The sequence below is a fragment of the Ochotona curzoniae genome, unplaced genomic scaffold, assembly GCF_017591425.1.
Source record: "Ochotona curzoniae isolate NIBS_2020 unplaced genomic scaffold, NIBS_Ocur_1.0 scaffold_4683, whole genome shotgun sequence".
NCBI classification, from domain to species: domain Eukaryota; kingdom Metazoa; phylum Chordata; class Mammalia; order Lagomorpha; family Ochotonidae; genus Ochotona; species Ochotona curzoniae.
The window spans coordinates 33,200,645-33,221,075 of record NW_024467121.1 but is presented as its reverse complement, the minus strand read 5'-3'; the positions used below and the strand labels follow the sequence as shown (position 1 = coordinate 33,221,075).

The 20,431-nt window shown below is 43.6% G+C and overlaps 1 protein-coding gene across 8 annotated transcripts in view; it reads left to right on the top strand.

Annotated features, from left to right (window-relative positions):
- The window catches only part of ZMYND11 (zinc finger MYND-type containing 11), a 108,803-nt gene that overhangs the window by 8,184 nt on the left and 80,188 nt on the right, over nt 1–20,431 (top strand). For 2 of the 8 annotated variants that reach the window (XM_040968160.1, XM_040968155.1), the window contains exon 1: nt 18,711–18,721. The exons of the other annotated variants lie outside the window; for them this stretch is intronic. The gene's annotated coding sequence lies outside the window, so the exon portion shown is untranslated. Of the gene's footprint in view, nt 1–18,710; nt 18,722–20,431 lie in introns of those variants that run through there. 8 annotated transcript variants of the gene reach the window in all.

Here is a 20,431-nt window from a genome sequence, read left to right as displayed (position 1 = left end):
TAATTTCTTTTGAAGACTTGACACATATTAACTCTTCTGATTGGAATTTAAATACTGTTTTAAAATATGATTTTACAAGATGTGTTTATTTGAAAAGCAGAGAGAGAGAATATAATCTTGCACTTGCCTACAAATGTCTACAACAGCTGTTGCCAGGCTGTGTCAGGAGCCAGGAAGTTCACATTGGTCTCCTTTGTGGGCATCAGAAGTCCAGATACTTGGGTCATCACCTGTGGCTCCCAGGCAGATTAGAAGAAAGCTGGATTTGGCCCAGCTTCATGGTTCAACTGGCTAATGCTCCTCCTGGAAGCGCCGGTATACCATATAGGTATACCATATAGGTGCCAATTGGTGTCCTGTTTGCTCTGCTTCCTATGCAGCTGCCTGTGTGTGGCCTGGGAAAGGAGTGGAGGTTCGCTCAGAGCCTTGGGACCCTGCTCCTGTGTGGGAATCCTAGAAGACGCTCCTGGCTCCTGGCTCCAGATGGGCTCAGCTTTGGTTTTAGTGATCATTTGGGGAGTGAAGCAATGAATGGAAGATCATTCTCTGTGTAAATCTGCCTTTCAAATAAAAATAAATAAATCTTAAAGAAAAAAAAGGACTGATTCGAAGCAGGGAGGATCTAGGGCTGGAACAGCATTGCAGTATGGAAGGTGGACATCCCGAGTTGTGAATGAACTTCTGCCGCAAGTCTTACTTTGAAATGCTATTAAACATGATCAGAAAAATACTGTCAGTTACAGCCAGAGAATGAGGCTTATATCATTCTACTTTGCATATACAAATCATACCATTTTAAAAGTCTACTTTGTAATCGGTACTTAGGAAAGCAGTTCCTCCCTGTTGTGTAGAGGTGCACTTACTGAGCACCCACCTGTGAGGCAGTTCACATGTTCCATTTAGCTCTCATCACAGTACACGATGGGAGTATGTAATATTAACAAAATCTGTGCTTACAATACTTTAAAAAGCAGAAGTTAGGGGCCAGTGTTGTGGCATTCCACAGAGCACCGATTTGAGTGTTGGTTGTTCCACTTCCAGTCAAACTGCCTGCTGTTGTGCCTGGGAAGGGGATGGAAGATAGCCCAAGCGCATAGGCCTCTGCCACCTGCTAGGAGATGCATGCGGAGTCCTAGGCGCCTGGATTGCTGTGGCCTTTTGGGGAGTGAGCCAATGCACAGAAAATTGATTTGTGCTGATTCTTCCCATCTCTGCAACTGCCTTTCAAACAATTAAAAAAAAAGTATATGTTTAAAAACAAGCAGGAGGAAGAAAAGGTAGTAAACCTGTTCAATAGAATGTTCTGTACATTGAAAGGGGGTTAATTCTGATTTCACTGGTAATAACAGCTGGTAATCTGAGAACATGCTTAGATAATTGGCTCATTTTCTTGCTGTCACTAAGATAGCTCATGTTATGATGATTACTTGGCTCAGGTGCAAGGGCAGCAAGTTGCAGGGAGGGACTTACAGTCTTCAATACTTTTAGGAGAAATGTGTAAAATCAACTCCAAGACCCTGCTGTCTTAGAAGCAGAAGTCTTAAGAAATCTTTTGTCAATCCTCAGATGAAATAAGTACTCTTAAAAGCCGATTTAACTGCTAAAAATTCATTTTTAAAGATTTATTTATATGGGAGAATTATAGAGAGAGTGGAGAGAGAATCTCCTAATTCACTCCCAAATGACCACAGTGCTCTGGTTCCCAGCTGAAGCCAGGAGCTTCATCCATGTCTCCCACATGTGTGCAGGGGCCAAATACTGCTGCTGTCTCCGGCACCTGAACAGAGAGCAGCTGGCATACATAGGGGATGCTGGCAGTGGGTTAATTCAGTTTAGTGCCAGGCTGGCCAGCAAGGCTGCAGAACTCTAGGGTAGTTCTGCATTATTTTAAATAATACCATTTTGTCACAAAGTGGATGGAGAAATGGGTCAAGTACTTTGTAGCACATTCAGAATCCATTTAGTCACCAGTAGTAATATAATAGGACAGTGAATATGGTTTTCTCATGGAAAAATTTTCAATAAAGGTTATGCATGGTATGACCCAGCTATCCCACTTCTGGGAATATATCCAAAGGAAAAGAAATGTGTATTTGAGAAAGAGACATTTAATCTTATGTTTACAACAGCATAGGCTATACTAGCAAAGATGTGGAAACAACCCAGATGTCCATCCAGAAAGGAATAGATGAAGAAGCTTGGTACATCTACTCCGTGGAATACTACTCAACCATTAAAAAGAATGAAAATCTATCATTTGCAACCAAATGGTCACAACTAGAAACCATTATTCTCAGTGAAATAAGTCAATCTCAGAAGGTCAAATATCATATGTTCTGTCTGATATAAGACAACCTTCATGCAAAATACAAGATCAGTAGATATATAGGAAAACATGCAGGTATATCTAGTCATCTAGAGGAACTGTGTAATAGACTGTCATAGGGCCCAGTGCAATAGTGTAGCGGTCAAAGTCCTCACCTTGAACACGCTGGGATCCTATATGAGCACCAGTTCTAATTCCAGCAGCTCCACTTCCATCCAGCTCTCTGTGGCCTGGAAATTCAGAGGAGAAAGGCCCAAAGCTTTGGGACCCTGCACCCATGTAGGAGACCCAGAACAAGCTCCTGGCTCCTTGCTTCATATTGGCTCCGTTCCAGCTATTGAAGCTGCTTAGAGAGTGAAACATTGGATGGAAGATCTTCCTCTTTGTCTTTCCTCCTCTCTGTATATCTGCCTTTCCAATAAAAAGAATTAAATCTTAAAAAAACTAGACTGAGGATACAATGCAGTATTCATCTCTACTTCCAGATCAAAGCTGACCTCCCCATGAAATGGTTAAATATATCTTGACCATAGGATGCTGGACCCTGCTTTTCTCCACACCCACAATGTCCGAATACACTTAAGTAGCAGAATTATTGTAATAATATAAGGAGAAGGAGGGGGAAGTCCTCAAGCCTTTGCAACTGTATCATAAAATAGATGTTAATTAACAATAAAAAAATAAATAAATAAAGGCTGGGCATGGAGTTGTGTTGACTTGAATGCTATGAAATTTTTAGTTTTCTATTTTTGTAGATTTTTGTTTTAAAGGAAGATTTTTTTCTAAAGATTTAAATCTATTTTACTTGTAAAAGAGGGAGATGCAAATGGAGAGTGAGAGGTCTTTTTTAGATAGAAATTTATTTTATTTTTGATGATGTTTGCATAGTTGAGAAGGACGTATACTCATGTGGACTACCGATGAGGGTGGGAAGAGTCAAGGCATGGGGAAAAGTGGCCAAGACAATTGCTTCCAGTTTTTTTCTCTTCCTCCGCCTGGGGGGAGAAGGGGGAGAGGGTTGCTACCAGCAGTCTGTCCACATCTTTTTTTTTTTTTATTGTTATTAACATTGTATTATGTGATACAGTTTTTTTTTTTAAAGATTTATTTTTATTATTTTTTCATTGGAAAGGCGGATATACAGAGAGGAGAGACAGAGAGGAAGATCTTCCGTCCGATGATTCACTCCCCAAGTGAGCGCAACGGGCCGATGCTATGCCAGTCCGAAGCCAGGAGCCTCTTCCGGGTCTCCCACGCGGGTGCAGGTTCCCAAAGCTTTGGGCCGTCCTCGACTGCTTTCCCAGGCCACAGGCAGGGAGCTGGAAGGGAAGCGGGGCTGCCGGGATTAGAACCGGCGCCCATATGGGATCCCGGGCGTGCAAGGTGAGGACCTTTAACCAATTGCGCCACCGCGCCGGGCCCTGTGATACAGTTTTATAGGCACTAGGGATTCCCCCCACCCCTGCCATACCCCTCCTCGCATAGTGGATTCCTCCACCTTGCTGCATAACCACAGTTCAAGTTCAGTTGAGATTCCTTCATTGCAAGCATATACCTAGCATAAAGTCCAGCGTCTTATTGTCCAGATAAGTTCAGTGGCCTCTTGGGGAGACCTTCTCTGGTCTGAAGGTAGAGCTAACAGAGTAAAGTTCCGGTCAGTTAAAAGCCCCAACAAAACCTCAGTATCAATATACAACATTATGGAATTAATTGACATAGTATTGAGTAAACAATATGTTAAAAATAATGCAAGTTCCATTCTTCGAAACATTTGGGTTGAGACAGTATCAATGACAGGTTCAAAAAATAACAAACAACCAAACAAAAATTACAGGTTAAATCAAGGCAAACATGTGGTATCTAACCTTTTGGGATTCGCTCATTTCCCTTAGCATTATAGTTTCCAGTTGGGCCCATTTAGCCACAAAGAACTGCATTTTGTTTTTTTTAATAGCTGAGTAGTATTCCATGGAGTAGATGAACCAAAGCTTTCTTATCCAATCTTCTGCTGATGGGCATTTCGGTTGCTTCCATGTTTTTGCAATTACTGATTGTGCTGCTATGAACATAGGGATGCATGTTGGTTTGTCGTGGAACAGGTGTTTTGGATATATTCCTAGGAGTGCTATTGCTGGATCATATGGTATGCAGATTTTGAGTTGTTTGAGTGTTCTCCAGACTGATTTCCATAAAGGCTGTACCAATTGCAGCTCCACCAGCAGTGGAGCAGGGTTCCCTTTTCCCCGCATCCTCGCCAGCAAGCGTCGTTGGTGTTCTTGTTTATGTGGACCAATCTTACTGGTGTTAGGTGGTACCTCATCGATGTCTTAATTTGGATTTCCCTTATTGCCAGGGAACTGGAGCATTTTTTCATATGTTTGTTTGCCATTTGGACTTGTTCCTTTGTGAAATGTTTGCCCATTTCCTGTGCCCATTTCTTGAGTGGCTTGTTTGTTTTGGTTTTTTGGTTATTTTGAAGTTCTTTGTATATCCTGGAAATTAGCCCCCTATCGCCTATGTAATGTGCAAAGATCTTCTCCCACTCTGTGGGTTGCTTTTTTACTTTGTTGATTGTTTCCCTTGATGTACAGAAGCTTCTTAGTTTGATGAGGTCCCATTTGTTTATTCTGTTCTCAACTGCTATTGCTTTTGGTGTCCTTCTTAGAAAGTCAGGACCTACTCCTAGTTCTTGCAGGGTATTTCCTACATTTTCTTGCAAGAGTTTGAAGGTTTCTGGATGTAGGTTTAGGTCTTTTATCCATGTAGATTGGATCTTAGTGTATGGTGATAGATGTGGGTCTATCTTTTTGTTTCTACAGACTATCAGCCAGTTGTCCCAACAACATTTACTAAAGAGGCCTTCCCATTTGCTTGGACTGTCATTGGTCTTTTTGTCAAAGATTAATTGGCTGTATCTGTGTGGGTTCCCTTTTGGTGCTTCTATTCTATTCCATTGATCTTCCTTTCTATTTTTTTGCCAGTACCAGGCTGTTTTGATAACCACTGCTCTATAGTATGTCCAGAGGTCCGGGATTGTGATTCCCCCTGCTAACTTCTTATTCTTCAGGATGGTTCTAGCTATTCATGGTTTTTGTGCTTCCAGATAAACTTTTGAATCATTGTATCCAGTTCTGTGAAGAATGTTTTGGGCAATTTGATTGGAATTGCGTTGAAAATGTATATTGCTTGTGGTAGAATAGACATTTTAATGATATTGATTTTGCCTATCCAGGAGCATGGGATGTTATTCCATCTTTTGAAGTCTTGTTCAATTTCTTTTTTGAATAGTTTGTAGTTTTCTTCGAATAGGTCTCCTACACTTTTGGTTAGATTTATTCCCAGATACTTCATACTTCTCTCTGTTGTTTTGAATGGTATCCTGTTGGTTAGATCTTCTTCCATCTTGGTATTATTTGCGTACACTATGGCTGTTGATTTTCATTCATTAATTTTGTGCCCTGCCACTCTGCCAAACTCTCGTATAAGTTCTAGCAGTTTCTGTATTGAGTCTCCTGGTTTTTCTATGTATAGGATTATGTCATCTGCATATAGTGAAAGCTTGACTTCTTCGTTTCCTATTCGTATGCCTTTGATTTCTTTTTCTTGTCTTATGGCCTCTGCAAGTACCTCTAGGACTATGTTGAATAGCAGTGGTGATAGCGGACATCCTTGTCTTGTTCCTGATCTCAGTGGGAAGGGTTCTAGCTTTTCTCCATTCAGTATGATACTGGCGTTGGGTTTTTCATAAATTGCTTTGATTATGTTGTGGATTTTCCCATCTATGCCTACCGTGGCTAGAGTTTTTAGCATGATGTCCACATGTTGATACCATCCTGGGATCCCCGATATGGAGCCTATTCCAAGGCTACTGCTTCAGTGACTTAGAAAATTTTGAGGTATCTTTAATTTTGTTGTACCAAGGTTGAGAAAATCCTTCCAAGGTCCATTGATTGACATGGCACACCCTAGAGTCTCCACTCATCCAGAAAGTTCCTGTCAAAGCTTGGCCAGGAGAGTTGTCCAATTTCTTCTGCCCTCAGTGGTATAAGACATCCTCTGCAGCCCTCAGTGAACTGGTTGTCATGTTCTCCGTGATTACCTGGGCATGCCGTTCACTGCACAGGCTTTAACAACCAAGGAGGCCCAGTTCTGACACATGCACTTCATGGTCAAACCACACATCCTATAATTCACCCTGTAGTTGAGGTTTTAAGTTTGAGGGGGTCCCCAAAGAAACCTTGCCAGAGGTGACCCCAAACCTCACTCTTGTATGTGCCAGCCAGTGTGGATTCCAGGTCAATCCATCTGCCACATCAGTCTTCACACACATTGGTGGTTGCAGATGCTCAGTCAGTTTTGTCTCCAGTCCCATCTCTTATGTAAACCAATGGATGCTGTGGCCAAGTCTAATCCTGACCACCACATACTCAGCCCTCATGCACACCAGCACACCAGCAGGAACTGCAGCCTCATTGGAGCGACCCCCACTCATCCCCACCAGGCCTGCCCCCAGCCTTGGTTCCTGCACATGTCAGTATGTGCAGCAGAGTGGTCCAATTGATCCTGCATCCCATTTGGCTGTCATGCACATCAGTGGGGTTGCAGCCTAGCTCAGTCTGACTGACCTCACTATCCAGACTACACTTATGTTGTCAGCTGCTGTTGCCTGTCCAGCCAGGACTGCCCCTAGGTCTGGTTCTCATGTTCACCAGTGGGAGTTGCAGCCCATCAGAGGGGTGCCCACAGTTCCCCTACTAAGCCCACTCCCAGCCCGAGATCTTGCACTTCCCAAGTGGTACTGCCGTCTAGCCTGACGGGACTTGCCCCCAGTCTGAGCACCTGCTAGCTGATGATGCAGCAAAGCCCGACAAGCCTGCACTTAACTCTGGCTCATACATGCACCAGTGAATATGGTCACTTAGCCCAGCCTGGGCTGCCTCAAGTCCCAGCTCTTCTGCTCACCAATGGCAGTAATGACCCAGCAGGGGAGCCCTTGCAGCTCCACTGCCAGGATCATCATCTCACACCCTCTAACTCCCTGGTTACTATGTGTACTGGTGGGAGCTGCGGCCATCTGGCATGAACCACATCACCTCAACATTTGCCAGTAGATGCTGCAGTCTGGTTCAGCCCAGCCTGCCTCCAGATCGAGCTCATGCTGGTGAGTGCTGTGGCCTACCCCAGCCCAACCATCCCCCAGTCCCAGTCCAGCCCGGCCATCCCCCAGTCCCAGTTCTAATGTACTGGCTGTGCAACCCAACCTGTTCTGCATCGCATCTTGGTTCTCATAGTGAATGTTGTGCCCCCACTCCTGACCCACATGTATTTTGGCTGACCTGCTCTGGGCTGCTATCAGCATTGGTTCTTGTGCTCACCAGCTAGGGCTGTGTGCTGATAGAAAAATTCCTCAACCTCATCTATCAGGTCACCTCCCAGTAGCAGATCTTGTGCACACCGGTGGGTGCTTGGCCTAGCCTGACTCGGCCCACCTCCTGTCCCTTCAGGTACCTGGCTCTTGCTGATTGGTGCTACAACCTAGTCCTGCCTGGCCCACCCCCATACCCAACTCTCACATAGCTCAGTGGGTATCTGAAACCTAGCCTACTCTGGCTCTCACAAACACTAGTGGGTGCTGGAACATAGCCCTGTATGGCACACCCCAGGCCCAATCCACACCCATGCTACAGTCATGTCCTTCCCAGTTCATGGCCCCCATTCAGGCTCTCACGGCGGGCAGTGGGAACCGCAGCCCAGCACAGGCGTCCCATTGGCTCCCTGACCAGGCTCACTCTCAGCCACAGATCTTGTGTGTGCTGGTGGTTGCTCTAACCCATCACCCGGCCTGGCCTTTGCTATCAAATGCTACACCCTGGACTTACCCACCCAGTCCTCCTCTAGTTCCAGCTCTTGTTGGTGGGTGCTGCAGCCTAGCCCTGCCCAGCCTGCCCCTATCCCAGGTTTTCATGCAAACCAGTAGGTGTGATAACCTAGCCTGGCATAGCCTGTACCTTCTGCTGATTCCTGTACATGCCCATGTGCTATGGTTTGGCCCTGCCCTTCCTGGTCTGACCCCCTATAGTCAACCCACACACCTGCTGACAAGTGGAACTACTTGCCTGGCCTGACCACCCCCCAGCCCAGACTCATATGCTTACCAGTAGGGGCCACAGCCCACCAGGAGAGTTCCTCAAGTTTCCCCACACCAGGCCCACTCACAGGCCCAGATCTCAGACATACCACCAGGTGCTAGGCTCTTACCTGGCATAGTCTGCCTCCAAGCTTGGCCTTTGTGTGAGCTGGTGGCTGTTGCAGCCTGGCCCACCCCACGCCCAGTTCTTGGGCTTGCAGGTGCTTCAGCGTGGATGGACTAGCCCAGCCAGTTCTTGAACCCAGTTCCCATGAGTGTCAGTGAGTTCTGTGTTGTGCCTGGTTTGGCCCATTACTACCCCCAGCTCTTGAGCAAATAAGAAAATATTGTAGACCCACAGGGGTAAGTCCATAAATCCCCCAGAGAATCTGCCCCAAGAACTGGTTTTCTGATCAACCTAATAGGACTCGTTGCCTGTTCTGACACTCACAAGGCAGGCAGCTTTCAGATGTGTTGGTGACGGTGATAATGCTGGCTAGTCCAGCTCAGGTATCCCACATGGGTGTCATCCAGAAAAATCCTCTAGCTTCCCTCCTCTTAACCTCCTGGACTTAACCCCCTTGATGGTTCAGTGACCTTGTCAGTTGAAGTCTCCCAGAATTCATTCCTCATCTGCAACATACTTCTCTCTCACATTCCATACTCCCTTCTGCCTGAGCAATCCACAGCTGCTGGGCCTGTGAGCACCTGGGTTCCACAGCTTAGTCTTCTGGCAAAATGATAAGCTGGCCTGAAGCTCTTTCTACCCACCTGGGACTGAAGCATGTGCACCAGTTCTTAACCCAGTCTTGTGGTACATGTGCCAGGCTGGGGCCCTACCCCTCTGCCTACCCAGGACCAGTGCACATGCATGGGTCCTCAGGCCCACACTGGCTTGCTGGCCTTGGGCGCTATTGTCTGCCCACCTGAGGCCCAAGCATGTTCACAATCTCCAAGCTCAGTCCACCAGCACTTCATGCCAGTGTGCCTGCTCGGGGCCCTAACTCCAACATCTGCCCAGCCACCTATCTACCCAGAACCCAAACACTTGCATAAGAACCCAGGCCCACTCTGCTGCCTCCATGTCAACTCCGCAGGCCTTGGATAGAGAGAGGTCTTAAATCCATTGGTTTGCTCCCAAATGGCAGCAACATCCAGAGCTGGGTTAGTCTGGAGCCAGGAGCTTCTTCTGGGTCTCCCATGTGGGTGGCAGTGGCAATCCTCTGCTGTTTTCCCATGCACATTAGCAGGGAGTTGGATTGAAAGTGGAGCAACTGGGACCAGAACTGGTGCCCTATAGGATGCTAGCAATACAGGAGATGGATTAGCCAGGCTGATCCCTGTAGATTCTTGATTTATTTGCTTATTGATTATTTTTCTTTCTTAAAAAGGCATCTGATAAATGTTAAGAGAACAAATTCTTAATTTTTTAAATTGAATTTTGACAGTTCTGCCACAGTTAATAGAACACATACCCACTTCAGTTGCCCAATTCTTGCAATAGACAAAATAAGAATGGGAGAGAATAGGATTCTCATTAAGGTGATTGTATCCTGCATTGACATGCTTCGCTTTGTTTCTTGGATCACACTCCTGATTCTAACTTCCTGCCGCTGCAAACCCTGGGAGGCAGCAAGTGATGGTTCAGGTGTATGTGTCCTTGCCTCACGCAGAAGTGTTGGATTGAGGCCCTGGCTGTTGGCTTTGGTCTGGGTGTTGGCTTTGGTCTGGGTAGCAAACCGGTGGATGGAGATCATCTTTGTGTGTGTATGTGTGTCTCTTGGATTAGAAAAAAAAAAAAAGATGAGAATGATTTATTTGGAGGTTTCTATTGATGTCATTCAAAATAAATGTGATGGGAGTTTATTTTTCAATAGAGATGTTGTCTTTTTAAATTGTAGAGGTGATAAAATCTAAGATAATTTGTTTTTCTACTACATTTACAATTTAGCAATCCTCTTATATGCTTAGAAATATTAAATTTAATGCAATTTAATATAGAAATACCTGACAGTTTTAATTTTGGTAAGTGTTTTTGTTTTGCCACTTCCCACATCTGTCTTCATACACAACCTTAAAAAATCTGTCACTTCTCATCCATTCTCATGTTGGATTGTTTCAGGTGAAAACACCTGTACCATTTGCGTCATTTGAAAGTTAAACTATATTTTTAGGCTTGTTGAATTAGAAGCAGTTAATCTGTCAACTTGAATTGATAGTGATCCTTAAAGGCTAACTTTCAGTTCACTTGCATATTCCCAAAAATGATAATGAAAATTGTCATGATGTAAACCTGACTTGCAGTAGTGTCTGGACCCTGTTTTCTTGTAAACTCTACATCGTTCTCGTAATCCTGATACGTAGCAGAAGATTTGGATATCTTTCCTAGGCCGTTGAATCAGCCTTCTTTTCAGAAATAACTTAATGCAAATGGGACATCGTTTCACGTATTTCATATATACAGCTTTAGGAACATATTTCCCGCCTTACCCTCCCTTGATCCTTCCTTAGTTTTCCCTCCTCCTTCCTTAGTTTTCTTTTAGTTTTTGCACTGGTGCAGTTTCAGTTTATCATCACAAGCTAAATGCTCCTCTAAATCAACACTTCAACAGTAGTGAGTAGAAAAACCACTGTTGCTCAGGAGCGTGGACAGACCAACCTTCTCAGTGTTACATCTGCAGTCTGTAATGAGACCACTTTAGAGTCATTTTTGGTCTCTATCTTTCTGGTTCTTTTTCCCAGACCCTTATGTTGGTTTTCAGTGATTCTAGATATTCCTCTAAATTAGGAGTGCCATTTCCACTTACAGGTTTTTCCACAGGAATGGCTATCAGTAGGAGCAGATCAGAGTCTTTGAGTGAGTTACTGAAACAACATGGCTTACTTTGCCTCTGGGAGGAAGTCCTTGAACTGTAGAACTCGCTGTCATTGCGGCTGTGCTAATGAATAACTGCATTCTGTCTTCAGTCACGGTATTTTTCATATAAGCTTTGAGACTTCAGAGGGATCCCAGAACCTAGCCATGCCTGATCATTTCCACAGGTTTCTTTATTTTCTCCTGAATATAGTAGTTGTAATCCTAAAAGTTAAGGTCTGTGTTAGATGAGGTTTCAAGGAACAGGAAGAAAGAATTTTGGAACATGCTCCTTGCCTATTGACCATACAACCCGGTCTCATCTTCAGTTGATTTCCTGTGGCGTCAGTGTCTTTTCAGGTATACTTTGTACTTCAGGTGCTAACAAAGTTCTAATTATGTCTTTCAAGGATGTGAAGTCAGGCTTCCCAAATGTACATGATTCTCTCTCTTTTGCATATCAAATATTTTCAGGAGTTACATTCTTAGTTACGGTTTCTGGGATTGATTTTTTGAAACAACGTTTTTTTTTTTTATTTTTTTTTTAAAGATTTATTTTTATTATTTTTTTATTGGAAAGGCGGATATACAGAGAGGAGAGACAGAGAGGAAGATCTTCCGTCCGATGATTCACTCCCCAAGTGAGCGCAACGGGCCGATGCTATGCCGATCCGAAGCCAGGAGCCTCTTCTGGGTCTCCCACGCGGGTGCAGGGTCCCAAAGCCTTGGGCTGTCCTCGACTGCTTTCCCAGGCCACAGGCAGGGAGCTGGAAGGGAAGCGGGGCTGCCGGGATTAGAACCGGCGCCCACATGGGATCCCGGGCGTGCAAGGCGAGGACCTTTAACCACTTGCGCCACCGCGCCGGGCCCGAAACAACGTTTTTTAAGGTGGAACTTCAAGCAGTATGGGAAATGTTAGGTGATTCTGTTAGTGTCGTAAGTAGAGGCATCATTTCACTGAGTGATCCTAAGTAACTGTAATAAGAGGGAAGAAGCTGTAAAATCCGGTTAATAGAAAGTAATTGATCTTTGAGGAATTTAGGATCTATGAAAAGAAAAGCTGAACTGAAACTTGGCCAGTCCAGTCTAGCCTCTCCGTGTCTTCTACATGGTGAGACCAGAGGTTCAGTTTGCATTTGGCCTTGCTGGTACTGCGCCCTGGAAACTGCCCCCAGGAGTAATTGAGGCACCTCAGACTGTTGGCATACATTGTCCTTCCCTCTAAACTCAGTCCTCTCACTCAAGACATTTTGTAATTCGTTGCATTTTTACCTTCTCTCCCACTACACCCTTAATTAAAACTTCTAATTCCTCCACCCACTCTATTGATTTCTATAACAGGTATTTAAATCACGGTTAACTCTGACATATTAAATAGCCTGCCTGGTGTTTAAACTTTCTTGGCATTGAAAGCTCTTGTCATATTTCGTCTTCCGCATATTGAGCTCTCACCCCACAGTGAGCTGCTTCTTCAGTTTAACTTGTACATTATTTAAACTTGGCCCCAGTGACTTCTTACTCTTACATTGTCTTTTATTTAAACTTTGCCTCTGTGATTGTCTTTCCTTGTTCTTAACTGGCAAACCCTGACTTTCAAAATATTTTTACAATGCCCCAAGGGGCCCAGTGTAGAAGCAAGGTGGCTGAAGTCCTTGCCTTGCATGTGCTGGGATCCCATGTGAGCATCGGTTTGTATCCCAGCTTTTCCACTTCCCTCCTAGCTCCCTGCTTGTGGACTAGGAAAGCAGTCAAGGATGGCACAAAAGCCTTGGGACCTTGCACCCACGTAGGAGATCTGGGGGAGGCTCCTTGGTTCAGATGGGCATAGTTCCAGCCTTTGCTACCACTTAGGGAGAGAACCAGCAGATGAAGATCTTCCTGTCTCTGCTTCTCTCTGAAAATCTGACTTTCCAATAAAAAATTAAATAAATCTTAAAGCAAACAAACAAAAGCCCAAGGCCTGGCACAATAGCTTAGTGGCTAAAGTCCTTGCCTTGAACACGCTGTTGGGAGACCTGGAAGAAGCTCCTGGCTTCAGATTGGCTCAGCTCCAGCAGTTGCAGCCACATGGGAAGTAAACCATTGGATGGAAGATCTTCTTCTCTGTCTCTCCTTTTCTCTGTATATCCGCCCCTCAATTAAAAAAAATGAATAAATCTTTTTAAAAAAAGTTCAGAAATGTGCTGTCTATAAAATAAATCATATGTATGCATAGTTAGCTAGAAAGAATTAAGTCCCCCAGGAGCCAGTGCTATGGCCTGCGCTTGCAGCATCCCATATGAATGCCAGTTTGAGTCCCTATTGCTCCAGTGTTGATTCACTTACCTACTATTAGCCTGAGAGTAACAGAAGATGGCCCAAGTTCCTGCACTCCTGCACCTGGAGGGTGGACTCAGCAGAAGCCCCTGGCATTTCCCTGGCCCAACCCTGCCTGTTAAGGCCATTTTGAGAGTGAGCCAGTGGATGGAAGATTCCTCTCTGTGTCTCACTTCTCTGTGACTCTGACTTTGAAGTAAAGGAAAAAATGAGAGAGAGCATTAGTCCCATTCTCTTTGCAGAACTCTTTGCTGAACTCAGGTTCAGGGGGAATTTACCGATCTCCTTGCTTGTGACCTAGTGGAAAGATGCAGAGCTGATGGATACCTCCGGCGGTTCTTGGAAACAGCACGCGCGGCCCTCTGGGTTGTCCTTTCCTCCAGCTAGTGTATTACTCCACATGTTCCTTCCTGACTGTTGTTTTTGGTATTCCTCACAACTTTGTCCCCATCCCTTGTGGAAGGTCACTTGGGCACACCATCCTTTCCTCCACGGGTGCAAACACATACCTACTTTGACCATTGCCTTCCTTTGTCTTTTTCCTCACCTGTTCTCTGTGCAGCATTCCTTCCAGAAACCTCTCACTTGCCTTCTTGTCCGCTTCTCTACCGGCCGCCTTGCATTCGCAACTACTTATATGCAGCAGTTTCCCGTCACTGCAAAATAAAACAAAACCCAAACCAAAAAAAAAAAAAAAAAACCCTACCAAGTCTTTTCTAAATTTCAAACACATTGCTCAGTTTTTTTCTCTTGTTGTGGTTTGCTTGTTTTTCTCTTTTTTCTTGCCTTCAAAGTCTCTCGCTTTTAGAAAATCACCTATTTTAGTTTTGTTTTGCTTTCTCCTTTAATTTCTCAAGCTTGTAGCAGTTCAGCTTCTGCCACTGTTAGGGTCTCACTTCTCTAACAAGGTCACCCATGGTCTCCGTCCTGCAGAGTTCTTTTTGTCTCTTTTGGCTTGGCCTTTCAGCAGCATTGTGTACAGTTTGCCATTCCACGCCTGAAATCCTGAAATACTGTTTGTTTTTGTTTTTGTTTTTGTTTTTTTTTACTGTCTTTCTCTGTAACACCAGACTCGTACGCTTTTGTTTATAGTCTTTTTGCTGCTTCTGTGCTATCCCCTCTTCTGCCACCTAGGATTAAATGTGGAGTGTCTTAGTATTAATCCCTGGGACTCCTTCCTTTGTTACTTAGTGTCTCCCTCCAGAGCCTCATCCCTGCTTTCTGATTTCATTCATACCAACAACATGATACATTCTATTAACTAAGATGATTCCTGCTGCAATATACAGGAAACATTGACTCGAAGTGTCATTAGGCATTCACAGACTTACCCTCTCATGGATTAGAAGTGCAGAGATAAGATGGACACCAGGTAATGTGACAACAACTCAGAGGGCCACTGTTTCTTCGTTGCAGTTCACTATCCATAGTGTCAGATTTATTCTAGTTTGCAAGATGGTCATATGAGTTGTGGGCATCACATCCAGACTGAATGATATTTAGAAGAAGAAGAGAATTTTTTAGGATCTGTGAAACCTATCCTAAAGGTATGCATAGCACACCTTTCCCCTTTCTAGTCACTTGGCCATTCAGCAGAAAGGGGAAATAGAATTACCATGATTGGAACAGAGTAAATTTAGTCTACGGCCATACCACCCTGAACGCGCCTGATCTCGTCTGATCTCGGAACAGAGTAAATTTGGAAATGGAATGGCTTTTGGGAATCTCATCACTCTCCTCGGACCAAAAGTTTTTCAGTGACCTCCTGTTGTCCTTCAAGTCTCAAATTCTTTACAGTGGCCTGTGGGATTCCAGTATATTGACTACTACATATCTTAACTTTGGGGCTATAGAATCTTTATAATTTTATAAATGTAGCTTTTTAAATATAAAAATGTGCTGAGAGATGAAGTTTTGTTACTGTTACTACAGTCTCATTTCTTGCAGTCATGATGTGGAGGTCAAGGCCACTGCTGAGCCTCGTGCAGAGCTCAGGGGGGCCTGCAGCCTGAAGAGCCTCGTGCAGAGCTCAGGGGGGCCTGCAGCCTGAAGAGCCTCGTGCAGAGCTCAGGGGGGCCTGCAGCCTGAGGTGCTGTGGCCTCCAACAGCTCCTGCTGTGGACTGCTTGTAGCTCCGCTACACTTGTGTAGGCTGGTGTCCCTGTGCTGCTGCACCTCGGGACCCCAGAAGACTAAAACCTGTGTTTTCCATAAACCTTGTTAAAGCAGAAAGGGATATTTCCAATGTATGCTGGATTCCATTCATACTATTTTAAGACATTTTTTTTAACAATTATTTGTTTGGAAAATTTATAGTACATTGTATTTTAAAATTAGAATAAATCAGGTATTACTGTATTTTAGTGCTTTGTTTATGTCATTCATTCAGCTAAATTATTGATGGTTCATCTTTTTTTTCTTTTTATTCTTAAATGAATAGGCTACATCTTTCTGTTAAAGTTATTTTTTATCCAATTTCAAACAGGCTATGCTGTAATTTAGTTTAAAGATCCTTATTTAGGTGAAAACAAAACAAGTAATTCTCCAACTTTGAAGTAATATAATAATTTAGATTTGGCAGTAAACTGCGGATGGTACTAATTTGAACAATGTAATATTTGTGGAATGGAAGTTTCCTGATTGTTTAGTCTGAATTTTCATAAATATACAAGTCATGATTCACAATACTTATTTAATACAGACACGAAAATAGCCATATTAAAAACACAATAAAAATGCCTTTCTGATCTAGGCTTTTGTGGTATTAATGCTATCTAAGGATTGTCAGTGTGTATAGTCTATATCTCTGGAAACTTTGGTGATAAGAGAAGAAGGTGTTAGAATCAACGTTCTTTTGTTTTGCTTATGTTCTTTAGACACAGGTCAATTCTGTCTGCTGGTTCTGTTTCTAAATGGCCACACAGCACAGAGGGCTTTTCTGGGATCTTGGAACACAATCAGGGCTTCCATATGCCTGGCAGAAGCCTGACAACTTGAGCTGTCACTATGCCCTCTCAGCTTCTGTGTTAGAATGCTGTAATGAAGAATTGGGCTGGGCTATCAAAGCAGGCAATCTACAGAGGTATGGGCATCCTACCCAGTGTCGTAGTGATAAGCCAAATGCCTAGGTGTTATAATTGATTCTTAAACTATTTATTTAAAAGGGAGAGCAACAGAGAATGAGAAAGGGTAGGGTGGGAGAAAGGGAGAGATTTTTTTCCATCTGCTGTTATGCTGCGCAAATGGTAGTAGTGGTTGTGGCTAGCTAGGAGATTCAGAGTCCTATTTAGGTCTCCCAGACGGGTAACAGAGACCCAGGTACTTAGACCATCTTCTACTATTCTTCCAGGAACATTTGCAGGTACCTGGGTCAGAAGTGGAGCAGCCAGGTATTAAACTGCCACCCAGATAGGGGATGCTATCATTGTGGGTAGCAGCCGCAGAACCATGCTGTCCCCTATAATTTATTCATTAGCAATTTATATGATAAAATGTTAATAAATTATTATAGCTCAGAAGCTTATATAATTATTATTTGTGTTTTTCTTTAGTTTGAAAGCTTCTATAATGTTTCTTTTTAAAGTCAATAATCACAGTAATGACCATGAAAAAGGGCAAGAACTACTTAAGTTAGCTTAGTCTGGCCCTCTCTACCGCCAGCCCTGGTTCTCATGTGCATGGGCAGGTGTTTCAGCCAGACTCACAGAGGCCCTCTCGATTCCCTCTTTTGGTCCGCCCGTTTCAGCTTTGTCCATTGCCTGCAGGTGCAGTAGCCTGGTGTGTGAAAGCCCCCAGAAATCATTTTTTATATCCCATATCCTCCCGCAGTCCCCATTCCTACCCAGCAGCAGTCCCTTAGCCCTTAGCTGGCGAGCACCCACAGTGTGGCAGGCATTCTGCCTCCTCCCTTCAAGATCTTTTAAAAAATAAATAAAATAGGCAACTTTGCTCATACATTGGTATAGTTAACACAGAGTAGGCGTTCACCACGCCCAGAGTGCCCACCAGCCATTGGCTGCTTTTCTCCTAGCGTGTTAGCACTTGCCTAGGTATGAGACAACATGTATTCATGTTTGTGTAGACATGCTTTTAGTTCGTTTGGGGGTATACCCAGGAATAGAATTTCTGCATCCTAAGGCAACTCTTTTCTGCTTTTGTGGAGCTGCCACGTTGAGAGAAACTGTACCATGTTATATTCTGAGCAGTAGTGTGTGAAGATGCTGTTGTCTCTACATCTTTGTCAACGCTTGTATTGTCTCATTGTTTTTCATTGTAGCCATCATAATGGTTGGTGAAGTGATAAATCATTGTGCTATTGTGTTTCGTGTTCCTGCAGATTATACTGCTGCAGAGTGGTAGTCTTTCTACTTGTTGAATTCTTCATTTAGTAAAGGATTAAGCATGTGACTATAAAGTAAATTGAAAAATGAAAAGGAAGGAAAGAAAGTAGGAATTATTGTTAAGAGCTCAAAATTGTATTTAGAAGCTACATGGAATTGTTTCTACTTGCATACATTTAAAAGGAGAAGCATATGGATCTCTCCTGGTCTGAGTTGCTGTCCTCACAACCGGTTTCTTTTCCTCCATTTTTTCTGTGTTAAATTTTGTTTTCCTGTTTTTGTCATAACCAGTGATTTTGTAATTTTTTTTGGAGGGGGAATTGTCCCAAGCTTTAATCCATGATTGTCTTCTTTGTAATTGTATCAAAATTAGGATGCTGTCAAGGATTATTATTATCTTTATATTCTGGACAGAGAAATCATGTCTCTTGAAGTTTTAATTTTCTCTCGTCTTTCATGGCTATAGCTTTTCTCCCTCTATTACTTAGTTGTAATCAGTTCATATATGAATGCTTAATAAAATCTAAATTTTAAGGGCAAGAAAAGGAAATATCTTTTTTAAAAAAATTAATAAGTTATCTGAGAAGATAGAAATTTGAATATTGGCAGTGTACATGGATTCTTCGACATATGTTTTGAAAAAAAACTGTGGGTGGCCTTAATAAACTTTTACATTGAAACTGTTCCAGTTGATAGCTGAGGTGGATTTGAAATTTAGGTTGAAGAGAGTTGGTCCCCCAGGGCTGGTGCCGTGGGGCTGTGGATTACTGCATCCCTCAGAGCTGCTAGCTGGAAAACAGACCTCCTGTGTCTCATGCAGCTCCCTGCTAACAGGCCTGGGGAAACCGCAGGCAACGGCCCACGTGGTGAATGCCTGCGCCCATGTGGGAGACCCAGATGAAGCTCCTGGAACTCCTGCTTTCAGCCTGGACCAACCCTAGCTGTTGGGGCCATTTGGGGAGTGAACCAGTGCAGGAAAAAATCTCCATCTTTTTCTCTGTGTCTGTTTTCTGTAACTGTGTCTCTTTCTTGTAACTCTGACCTCTAAATAAATAAACCTTAAAAAAAAACTACCATTTTTTGGTCTTCACAACTTGAAGATGTTCTGTCATTGTTTTCCAGGTGCCATGTTGCTGCTGAAAAAACTGAAATCTCTTTGATTTTTGACCTCTTTCCTTCAGGTTTCACCACTTTTATTTTAGAAAGATTTATGTATTTATTTATTTGAGTGCCAGTTATAGAGAGAGAAAGAGAGGGAGGGAGAATGAGACAAGGAGAGAGAGAGGATATTGATCTTTCATCATTTGGTTCAGTAGCCGGATGGGGATGGCTGCAGCATGGGCAGTAGTGGGAGAGTCCCTCCCACTACCCCTCCCCGGCACTTGGACCATCTTCTGCTGTTTCTCTGGGCTGTTAGCAGGGAGCTGGGTCAGAAGTGGAACAGCTGGGATTGGCACTGTGGGTGGTACCTGTGCCTCCCATGGTGGTGAGAGCACCTGAGCACCTCTCTTCCATTCCAACACTGGGAATTTGGTGGACCCTTCCCTTTTAAAGCTGCTTTTCAAAGCTAGATACTTTTCTTGAATTAATTTCTTTCCTTCCCCTCCCTGTTTTCTGTTTTCTTTTTCACTCATTCAGATAGTACATCACCTAAAGTGTTTTTTTAAAATTATTATTATTTCTTTACATCCCATTATGTATGTCTTCTCTCTTTGTCTTCTTTGTGGGAGATTGCCACAACTTTAATCCTTTTTTTTAAGATTTATGTATTTTTTATTGGAAAGTCGAATATGCAAAGAGGAGGACATCTTCCATCCGATGATTTACTCCCCAAGTGACCACAACAGGCAATGTTGAGCCCAGCCCAAGCCTGGAGCCTCCTCCGGGTCTCCCAAGTGGGTACAGGTTTCCAAGGACTTGGGCCATGCTCAACAGCTTTGCCAGGCCACAGCAGGGAGCTGGATAGGCAGTGGGGCTGCAGGGATATGAACCGGTGCCCATATGGGATCTTGGTGCACACAAGGTGAAGACTTCAGCCACTAGGCTACCGTGCCAGGCCCAACTTTAATCTTTTAATTGAGTTTATTCTTTATCACATTTTAGAATTTCTTGAATGATCCTGTTTATAGTGTTATGTTTATTACTTATAAATACAGTTCCACTTCTTATTCTATTTTGTTCTTTAATGTTTACCATTTCTGCATTTTCTGATTCTTCCCTTTTCCTCCTTCCATGGCCTTTTTTTTTCTCCTCTTGATGTAGCCTGTTTCTCTGACTTTTTAACTTGTTTTTAAAAGATCTGTTTGAAAAATTACAATGACAGAGAGGGAGCAGTGAGAAGGAGGGATGGAGAGTGGGCAGAGGGAGAGAGGGAGAAAGCGAGTTCTTCCATTGCTGGTTCATTCCCCAAATTACCACAGCAACCAGCCTAGGCCAGTCTGACCAGACCAAAGCAGGAGCAAGAAACTC